At 41.0% G+C, this 11723-nt stretch overlaps 1 long non-coding RNA gene across 1 annotated transcript; it reads right to left on the reverse strand.

Moving 5' to 3' along the window:
- Nucleotides 1–10170: 10170 nt before the first annotated feature.
- LOC127157498 (uncharacterized) lies at nucleotides 10171–11519 on the reverse strand. Its single transcript, XR_007825925.1, has 2 exons — nucleotides 11238–11519; nucleotides 10171–10494 (listed from the first exon to the last, which is right to left on the reverse strand). It is a non-coding gene; the product is annotated as an uncharacterized LOC127157498 (long non-coding RNA).
- Nucleotides 11520–11723: the final 204 nt, after the last annotated feature.

The raw sequence follows: 11723 nt of genomic DNA on the forward strand, positions 1-11723 counted from the left end.
GCAAGTGGTAAATGTCTGTCTTTCAGGATACTCTCTTACCAAAACAGCAGAATCCATATTTCATCAGACTCTATTTATTTACTTTTGCAACTTAACATTACAGAACTATGTTAAACTACATGACTCCTTTCCAAAGTTGATATGACATATTATTCAGAATCGGAGGTACTTCAGAATTTTTTTAATGTTTTGCAGTAGAGCAGCAGGTATATTTACACTGAACACGAGACGGAAAAAAAGAGTGTTAAGCTGCTCAGATATGACACCAAAAAAATATAATTCAGTACTTTAAAGAGCTCTTTAATTTAAGTAAATTCCGAAGAAAATTATAGATGACAGCTGTGGCTGTAGTGGATCCAACTATCTGAACTATTTCTACGTGATATGGCCTGTAAAAAATTACACAAAGTATTTTTTTAATTAAAAACCAAAACCCATAGCTGTGTGCTACTGTAGATTAATAAGTAAATTAATATATACTAATTTATGTACATTTATTCGGCTGTATCAGCGACTTGATATTGTCAGATTCTTAGTATTTTAGTTTTGATTAATCTCCCCCAAACATTTCTACTCACATTGACAGGAATTTTCCATCAGCTGTTTTCCTCTAGTCATCAAATACAGCAAACATTATTTGATACACAACCCGTTACATTCCATTCTACCTAGCAAACTGAAGCCCTTCAGTAATATTGGACAATATGCAACATTCTTTAATTACATAAAGTTTTTGTTGAAATGAATTTCACTAAAAATTGTACATTCATAATTGTAGTGTTGTTCCATGTTTACTGAGATTTCATAACTAATGATGTCTAGAGTTTTGTTTATGTAATGGGCCTAAATAGCACATCTTAGTTCTTTTGTTTTGTTTTTTAATGTATGTTTTATGTATGTTTGAATCTGTTCTTTTCTTTCATTATTGTATTGATACATTTTATTAACTGTATTAACAGTTGTGATTGTTATTTGTGATAAATTTTTATATTTTAATTTTAGGTTGTCACCTTAAAATCTGGCACTGGGGAACAGATGCAAATTAGCCTATTGGGGTAAATCTGGCTTGTTTGCAGTGAATTGGCCAATACAAAGCTTGGATTTTTGAGTGGGAGAACTTCTCTTTGTCTCCATGTATGGCCCATTTGCATGTTTATTGCTGGTATGGGGAATTGATGCGGTTTTACCCATAATATAGAACAAACAGTATGATGCATTTTCTAATCACATGGTGTATACCATTGTTTAAAAAATAAAGAGCAGATCGTTTTGATACCAAGAATGAAACATCTAGAAGGTATTAAACCAGAGATACATTCATACATTGAAAATACACATTTAGAGATTAACTAGTACAAATAACGAGGGATAACGGGGCTAATATAGTATAGAAACATATAAGCACGTGCCTTGGCGTGCCTAGCGTTTTCCACACGTTTTCAGGTGCGATATGTGAACGGCCCCTTAGGCCTTCTACTTTTTCAATATACATGTTGCCCCATGGTAATACTATTAGAAAATATGGGATTAGTTGTTATGCTGATGATACTCAACTATATATTTCAACAAAATGAATGAAAAAACAGGTTTTGATGCTGGGACGCTGGTTGGTTATGCTGGTTCTTAGCTGGTTTATGCTGGTCCAGGACCAACTTAAACCAGCTAAGGATCAGCAAAGAGAATAAACCAGCAAAGGACCAGCTAAAACCAACATCCCAGCATCAAAACCTACCTAACCAGCATATGCTGTTTTTTTCAACAGGGCACAAACCAGTAAATCGACACAAAACTGTTTAACAGCATTACATTTCTAATATGCATATATATCTTTTTCAGGCAGGTGTACAGTGCGGTAAAGTTGGTTTTATGTAATTTTTTTATGTAATTTTTCAAGATTTGAAAACATGCAAAGCATCATGCAAATAAAATTTAGAGATGTGAATTAAGTGGAAAAACATTAATACATGATTTTAAGTTGAGAATGGGATATTAACTATGAATTTTTGCTTTATTATTAGTGTTACGGGGAGAAACGGACGAGAGGCGAGCGGATCCATATGCACGCTTTTATTGAGGGGACGAGACAGATACATAGTCGAAAAACAGGCGAGGGTCAAACAACAAACGGCAAACCGGAGTGTCAGAGGCGAAACGAGAGAATAGTCCTTAAACGAGCGATAGTCCGAAAAGGCAGGCGGCGAACAGTCGGAAACGAGGAGCCAGGCGAGAGAATCAAAAACACAAGGAACTATGAAACGCTAGACAAAGGGAGAAACACTATAATTCAACAATTCAACAATCCGTGATGCATGGGAAAAGACCGGGGCTTTTATGGTGCTGCTGATTGGTCACATGAGCTGACGCAATCAGCGTGATACATGACGAGAGATGTAGTCCGGGGTGTGGTACAACAGTCAGAGTGTGATGAAGGGGTGAGAGCGACATCTGGTGGTGAGCGGTCCGCAGAACACCGACCAGATTCGTAACATAGCCCCCCCCCAAGGAGCGGCTTCCAGACGCTCCAACAGAATAACAGTCCAGGGGAGCGGTGGGGCGGGAGCGAGACAGGGCGAGGGCTGGAGGACCAGGTCCCTGCGGAGGATCCGGTGATTGAGGCAGGAACGGCAGAGCAGGAACCCTCCAGGGCGGAGCCGGAGGCAGATCGTGAGGCGCGGACGCCCTCCAGGGTGGAGCAGGAGGCGCAGGAGCCCTCCGAGGCGGGACAGGAGGCGGAGCGGCCCTCCAGGGCGGAACAGGAGGCGGAGCAGCCCTCCCGGGTGGAACAGGAATCTGTGTCACGGTCTGGGACCTGGGGAAAGCAGGGACAGAGGAGGCAGACAGAATAGGGGGAGAAGGCGCAGCAGCCCTCCAGGGCGGAACAGGGGGCGCCGCAGCCCTCCGGGGTGGAACAGGGGGCGCTGCAGCCCTCCGGGACGGAACTGGAACCTGCGTCATGGTCTGGGACCTGGGGAGAACAGGGACAGAGGAGACAGACAGAAGGAAGGGAGAAGCAGAGAGTTTTGAGGTTAACGCCCCCTCCATAAGAGGTTCTACAGCCAAGGCTGACACCTCTGGAGGCATTGGCGCAGCTTCTCCGACGGGGAAGGCCTCTGGGGCGGACTTGAGACCAGATGGGACCTCTGGAGCAGACTTGAGATCAGACGGGAGCTCTGGAGCAGGCTTGAGATCAGACGGGAGCTCTGGAGCAGGCTTGAGATCAGACGGGAGCTCTGGAGCAGGCTTGTGACCAGGCGGGAGCTGGGACGGAGCAGGAAACCGCGTTATGGTCTGGGACCTGGGAAAAGCAGAGACAGAGGAGGCTGACAGAACAAGGGGAGAAGCAGAGAGGTTATAGGGGAATGCCGCCTCCATGGGAGGATCTACAGCCAAGGCTGACACCTCAGGAGGCATTGGCATGGCTTCTCCAAGTGAGGGGAGCTCTGGAGCCGACTTGTGACCAGACGTGGCCTCAGGGATTGACTTGGGACCAGGCGTGACCTCAGAAGCACAGTGTGCAGCCCACACACACCAAATGGCAACCGCCATTAAAGGAAGAGCAGCAGCGGGAGGTTGTGGTGGGTCCAGTACGCTGGCTATCATGATAGGCCGTGATCTTGGGATGTCTGACGAGATGTGACTTGACTTAGGGTCGTCGGACGGGGCATGACCTGACTCAGGGCCGTCGGACGGGGCACGGTAAGGCTCTGGGCCGTCGGACGGGACGTGACTTGGCTCCGGGCCATCGGAGAGGACGTGACTAAACTCTGGGTCGTCAGGCGGGACGTGACTGGACTCTGAGCCGTCAGGCGGGACGTGTTGAGGTTCTGGACAGATAGACAAAACGTGACGGGGCTCTGGAAGGTCAGACGAGACATGGCTTGGCTCTGGAACAGCAATAACTTCATTTGGCTCATGAAGATCAGCTGTGGTTTGACTTGGTTCGTGGAGATCAGCGGTGACCTGATTTGACTCATGGAGATCAACGGTGACTTGATTTGACATGTGAAGACCATCGGTGACTTGAACTGGCTTGTGAAGATCAATGACTTTACTTGACTCAGGGACCACGACAGCGACTTTGCTTGACTCAGGAATAACCGCCTTGACGTTGCTTAACGCAGGTACAACAGCCCTGATGTTGCTGGACTTGGAAGCTTGACTGGACCTGGAAGCTTGACTAGACTCTGGAGCAGCGGCTGAGGCTTGACTTGGCTCTGGAATAACAGCAGCAGCTTGACTAGGCTCATAAGGATCTGCGGTAACCTGGCTTGGCTCATGGAGATCTGCTGTAATGGGACTTGACTCAGGAACAACATGGCTTGACTCAGGAACAACAGCTGTAGCGTGACTTGACTCAGGAACAACATGGCTTGACTCAAGAACAACAGCTGTAACGTGACTTGACTCGTGAGGAACAGCTGTGACTTGGCTTGACTCATGGAGAATGACAACTTTGGCTTGACTTGACTCTGTGTCTTGACCTGACTCTGTGTCTTGACTTGACTCAGGGGTAGCCGCCGCGACATGGAGCGCCACTTTAGCTGCCCATACCGTAATTAGGGGTGTGTCCAACACGTGGGCCATCATGACCACAGGTGGCGTCCGGGTGCTGACCACAGGTTCTGGAATGGCGTCCATATTGTGGAGTGGCTTGGAGACGGCGGCCATCTTTTGCAGTTGCTTGGAGACGGCGGCCATCTTGCGCAGTGGCTCAGGCGTGGCAGCCATCTTGTGCAGTGGCTCAGGAAAGATGGCTGTAATTTGACTTGCGACAGGGGCAATAGCTCTGACTTGACTCGACACAGGAAACACAGTTTTAACTTGACTTGCCTTAGGAAGAGCAGCTCTGACTTGACGCAGGATACACAGCTCCAGCTTGATTCGACACAGGAACAGCAGCTTTAGCTTGACTTGACTTGGAAACTTGACTTGGAAATTTGACTTGACTCAGGAAACACAGCTGCAACTTGGCTTGACTTGGAAACTTGACTTGACTCAGGAAATACAGCTGTAGCTTGACTTGACTTGGAAACTTGACTTGACTCAGGAAATACAGCTGCAACTTGGCTTGACTTGGAAACTTGACTTGACTCAGGAAATGCAGCTGTACCTTGACCTGACTTGGAAACTCGACTTGACTCAGGAAATGCAGCTGTAACTCCATATAGCTCTGGTATGGCAGCTGTGACGTGACGGAGCTCTGTTTCCACCGCCATCTTGTGAACGGGCTCCGCCACCGCCGCCATCTTGTGAGCGCGCGCCGGCGCTGCCGCCATTTCACGAGCGATCCAGGCGGCAAACGTGTTTGTGGGATCGTGCTCCGGCATGACCGCCAATTTGCGAGTGGGACGTGCGGGCGCCATTACCGCGTTGTCGCGTTCCCTCTGCGCGACCCCCACGGTGCACGGCGAACCCACACACAACAGCGCAAAGTTCAGAAACGCCTCTAGTGACGAGCGCGGGCCCTCGCGTCTCAGTCGCGCGCGGAGGGGCTGGTTCACGCCGTCACAAAAAACCTCAATTTTTATACAGTCCGGGAGAGTGGAATGGTTGGCAATTGAAAGAAACTCACGGATGTATTGATCAAGTGTACGTTGTCCTTGCTTTATCCGGCATAGAATCCTGTCAGTGTCTGTATCTGAATGTCCGGGGGTGAAGCTGCTGGATCCTGTTGTGACGGATTGTTCTGTTACGGGGAGAAACGGACGAGAGGCGAGCGGATCCATATGCACGCTTTTATTGAGGGGACGAGACAGATACATAGTCGAAAAACAGGCGAGGGTCAAACAACAAACGGCAAACCGGAGTGTCAGAGGCGAAACGAGAGAATAGTCCTTAAACGAGCGATAGTCCGAAAAGGCAGGCGGCGAACAGTCGGAAACGAGGAGCCAGGCGAGAGAATCAAAAACACAAGGAACTATGAAACGCTAGACAAAGGGAGAAACACTATAATTCAACAATTCAACAACCCATGATCAGAGCCGTATAGAGAGAGAGTTGCGACAACGGAAGTTCAAAACGCTCGATCGTCACGTGATTCGTGTAGACTTCAAATAGTTCCAGGAAGTTCATAGCGGGCTATTGGAATACATGGAGTTGGGGAGTGAGAACTGCGATTTTGGTTAATTAGTAGAACATAAAAGAATGTATTTACATCATTTATAAAATACATCGACATGTATATGTAGTATGTATATGCAGTTATATCAGTGTTGTATTTAAAATATAAAATACGCTAATATTTGAGGATTAATGTGGTCAACTATCGCTACTTGCCTTGTTAACATATTTTAGGCTAAAGTAACTTTGGTTAAAGACTGCATTTGCTGTTTTGAAATGGTATTGTCTTGTTGGTATGTTGTCTTAATACCAAAAAAGTGAATTATAAAATAAAATTAAGGGAAATTCATCTTGTTTAATGTTTTTGATTCTTGTTCACCCCATAATTATTAATATATAAATATTTTCATAGTATATTCAACTTAAAACATCGTTTTTACACATTTAATCATATATTTTATGCATGTTGACTTTTGTCATACACTTTTTTTTTACAGCAACTGATTTATTCATTTATAATAAACGGAAAAGCATGTTGTCCTTGTAGTTTGCTGTGCTACATGGAAATGCTCCAGAGTCACAGAAAGCAGAATGAATGTATGGTTTCCCTACTGACACGGAGAGGAGAAAAAAGATGCATCAAGTTTTATTTTAGTCACATTTATTTGTATAGCACTTTTTATTATACACAGTGTTTCAAAGCAGCTTTACAGAAAATTAATGTTTCTACGTTACAAATAAGAGTTATGTTAACAGGTGTAACTGTTAAAGTAATGTTCATACGGCAGAAATGTTCCAAAATTAGGCTATACAAATTATGCAGTTAGTTAACATCATGTATTCAGCAGAAACAATTAATACATTAAAGCAATGATCACATGATTTGATCATGTTGATTATAATACAAAGAAAATTTGGTAGTTTTGTGTGTTTATTCGGAGTTGGCGTCATCTGAAGTCCTCTCAAGGCTTGGCGTCATCTCTTCAGAGGTGTTCTCATTACAGGGAGTCTTCAGGTGGTTCTTTAGAGAAGGAGAAAAACATGGGAGAAATGGTAAAGTGATGCTCTATCACATATCAGTCCTGTGGCATCGCTGCTCTTCCACACACAGTGTTTCTACAGTATGAAGTACAGAAGTACAGTAAATATAAAACACAGTAATAAAGTACAGGTTTACTGTGATTACATTTATTAAAGTTGAAGTCAAAAGTTTACATACAGCTTCCAGAATCTGCAAAATTTGAATTAATTTACCAATATTAACACAGTATTAAGAGTAAACTTTTGAACTGGGTCATTTTTATAAATGTAACTATTATTTTCTCTTATGGACTATATGTAAACAACATCTTTTATGTGAAATATCTCATTCAGGTTAGTACTAAATAAACAATGTTTAAACGTATTTATTTTGGTAATATAAATTATTTTAATTAACATTTTGCAGTATCTGCAAGGTGTATGTAAGCTTTTGACTTAAACTGTATACAGTAGTGGTATTTAATATATTTCTGGTAATTTATCCTAGTATGGTTCTCAAATTAAAATTGCCTGCCTCTTTTTCATTCTCACTTAGGTCCATCAGCATCCTTTGCAATGAATTTAATTCTAATATTTAACTTTCCACCAGCAAAAATCACGTTTAAAAGCCTCAATTACACAACGATGAATGAAACTGCATTAAGAGAATGAATAATACCCCCTAAATCTACTAATTTAGTGAGGAATAATCTAATAATAATCTGTTTTAATGCATAAAGTAATTTAATTAGCTGCTCTGATAATAATAGTTTTGTTCTATAAATGTCTTACCTTGTAAAAGTCGATCACAGCGGTCTCTTCTGCTGCATGATCTCTATGGCGCTGATAGTATTAGCGCTAACTTCCGGGAACTATTGCGCGCCTCCACGATCCGCCATTGCTGTAAAAAAAAAAAAAAACTGGTCCATTGGAGTCAATGGAGTTGTCGCAACTCTCTCTCTATACGGCTCTGCCCGTGATGCATGGGAAAAGACCGGGGCTTTTATGGTGCTGCTGATTGGTCACATGAGCTGACGCAATCAGCGTGATACATGACGGGAGATGTAGTCCGGGGTGTGGTACAACAGTCAGAGTGTGATGAAGGGGTGAGAGCGACATCTGGTGGTGAGCGGTCCGCAGAACACCGACCAAATTCGTAACAATTAGATTGTATTTCAATATTTTCTTTTAACTGGTAGAAACAGGTGTTGTTATGGCATCTGTAATATATTCTGTAACACTTCATACATGACCTGAATTTTGGAAATGTCATTGTCTATTTTTCATTAATCTTTTAAAGATACAAATCTATATAACTTCATATTCATGTGACCTGATGATGTCACACCAGTTGTAATATCGTCATGCAATCCTGACACACTTCACACACAACTTGGATTTTGGAAATATGATTTTGTGTATTTTTGGTGAATTTTTCAAATATTCAAATCTATATAACTTCCTGGTCATGTGACCCAATTATGTCACAACAGTTGTTATATCTTCACACAATCCTGACACATCATACACAGCTGGGATTTTGGAAATATGATTTTGTGTATTTTTAATGAATTTTTCAAATTTTCAATTCTATATAACTTCCTAGTCATGTCACCCAAAAATGTCACACCTGCTGTATTATCTTCACACAGTCCTGACACACATTATGCCTTTATAATAATAATAATAAATAATAATAAATTGGATCAAGAACTGTATCAATAAGCTGTCATCTATATGGAATCTGATCCCTAATTTTATTTTTTATTTAATTTTTTTCCAAACTAGGCGGTTAGTTTTTTATATATGTGTAATTAAAGCATGATGAAAATCCATATCATATTTGTTCCTTTTTGCATATGCAAATTTTATTAGCTTAACTGTAAACCCCGATAAGTTAACAAAACTCAAAAAAATTAAGGCAACCGATTGCCTTAATTTTTTTTGAGTTAATAAACTTAAAATATGTTCTCAGAAGTTAAAATTTTCTATTACATACTACTTGTAGTTTTTGATTATAGTTTACTTAAATTTTTTCATTGGGTCTACTCAAACATTTTAAGTTATGACTTATGAGTTTTTAATAATTTGTGCCACTGTATTAAGTTACTTATAAAAATTAAGTTATATAAACTCAAAAAATATGAGTCTTAACTCAATATTACTTAGTAGCAGTTAACGCAAATACTTTAATTACACAATACTCAAAATCATGTGGCTCAAAACTTAAAAATTGTGGCAACCGATTGCCTTATAAACATTGAGTACAAGTAACAAAAAAAAAAAAAAAAAAAAAAAAAAAAAAAAAAAAAAAAAAACCACTTAAAGTAATGACATTTATTGAACAGAATTTTATTAACCTCTTCCTTTTAACACAGTGAAAATGAATATTTAAAATACAACAATATATAATGTGGAAAATTAATCTCTACACACTGTAGAATTAAAAAATAAAAAATTAAATTCCACAATACCACAAAACTTTTACAACCTCAAAATGCAAAAGCATTTCATTAACAAATATCAATTGTAGATGTACTTTGGTACATCTCGATAAATGAAAAGTCTTTTTTAACCTTTTAAAACAAAAGCTCTTTTGCCCTTAATTGCCCAGCCTCATCACTAACAACAAGTAAGTAAACGTTAAGCAAATGTGTTATATCAAGGCAAACCTGTAAAGGCAATGTGTACAAGGATATCTGGCTTCAAACTGAAAAGGAAATAAAAGTACAAAATGTAAACATTTTACAAAATTATTTCTTTTTACAGGTTTACCTTCAATAACTGCTGTTAGTGATAAGGCTGGGAACATATATAATGCCAAAAAATTAGAGCAGACAATAATTGTGCAGACAAGAGTCACCCATTCAGAAGATGAGAATCCCTGATGTCAGCTGTGTTGCAGTTTGGAACGTTTAGCCAAGCCCAGGCCCGGTTCTACAGGGGTTCAAGCAAAAACACCCTCACTTGAAGCCGTAATAATAGCATGCTGGTGAAATAGATCTGGCAAACTATCCCCAGAACATCTTTAAGCTCTAGTTCATCAGACTCCTCCTGAATAAAAGAGAGAGAAACAGAAATGAATAACCAACTAACCAATATCAAGTCTAATATATCACGTTTATTTATACAGTGCTTTTTAACAAAACAGGTTGTGTCAAAGCAACTTTACAGTTTTAAATAGGACAGTAATGTGTCAATAATGCAAAAGTTCCATGTTGCAGCAAAGTCAGATTGCAAAGGACTCATCTGGGTCCAAAAGCGTCTAGGTGACGAGTTCCTCGCTGATGATCCACCTCTGGGGCTCATCAAGTTGACGTGGTCCCTGCTGACATTTAGGGCTGTAGAGGTCGTCTCTAGATGCTGATCCACCATCCGGGCTGGGTACAGACTGGATCTGGTGGCTACGGTCACCTCGGAATAAGAAGTAGAAAGAAATATTAGCGTAGAAATGTAACGGTGGCGGCCTCCAAGTTAAACCAAACTAAGAGTTTTTGTTTTGTTTTCAAATGGGTAAACTTAGACCATTTTTTTTTTTTGTTCGGGCGCCAGACAAGACTAAGTTTGTCAAGTCGAAATACCTAGTGTTTTTCTTTCTTTCTTTTTTTTTTTTTTTAATAATTTACTTTAATCCTCAGATCAGCTCAAAGATCAAACTAAGCCACCATTACACAATGTGCCCAATCACACAATAAGAATTCACACACTCAACAAAATAGATTTGCAAATCAAAAGAATGAAATGTTATTTGGAGAAATTCAAAAACACAATTACAATGTTCATTTTCCCATTATTTATACAATTTCGGGTAAGAGGGAAAAAAAAAAAAAAAAAAAAAAAAAAAAAAAAAAAAAAAAACACACACAACAAATCAAACGAGACACAAAAATACAAATCTCCGAGAAAAAAAAACTCAGTCCATACACGTTTGCGCACACCATGCAAAAACCCAGCATTAAAAACGCTGGATACAAATGTGTGTGAGTGCGTCGGGTAAACGTGAATGCGTGTAATTTGTGTGTGCGTGGCATCAGCGGCGTGAATCAAGCTGCGTTAGGGGCGGCCAGCCAGCTGCTAAATAGACAACGCCAAGGAAGAAAAGAGTTAAGGAGTTTGAAAGTTCAACGTGAAAAGTAAAAAAAAAAATCATTAAATACCTGCAGCAGGTGAACTTGTCTTGTCTGAATAAATTTGCAACCGGCAACACATGCGGAACTAATTTTCTTTTAGCTTTGGCGTTCGCACCCGGTCTATGCAATTCAGCACAATAAGCTGCTGCAGCAGCGCATACAGTACATCAGCCGACAGGTAACGCTTGAATTTCCTTTTCCCACACGCACCTTCACTTCCGTTTTTACTCCTTATATATATCCGTGTCCTATTTACTTCCGCCTAATTTGTGGCGATATACAAGACCTGGCATGGACTTGTCCCATTTTGCCACAGAAACAGAAACAGACTAATATTAACTGAACGCCATTCTTCTTATGATGCAACGAGTACATCAGGTGTTACGGGAAGTGTTCCCGGCTCCAGATGACCTAATTAATGCAGCCTAACAATCCTTTAACGCAGTGGTCACCAACCTTTTCAAGCCGAAGATCCCTGACCTCGGCCTTAATGAAAGGCGAGATTTACCTATC

This window comes from Labeo rohita, unplaced genomic scaffold (assembly GCF_022985175.1).
Source record: "Labeo rohita strain BAU-BD-2019 unplaced genomic scaffold, IGBB_LRoh.1.0 scaffold_1093, whole genome shotgun sequence".
Classification (NCBI taxonomy): Eukaryota; Metazoa; Chordata; class Actinopteri; order Cypriniformes; family Cyprinidae; genus Labeo; species Labeo rohita.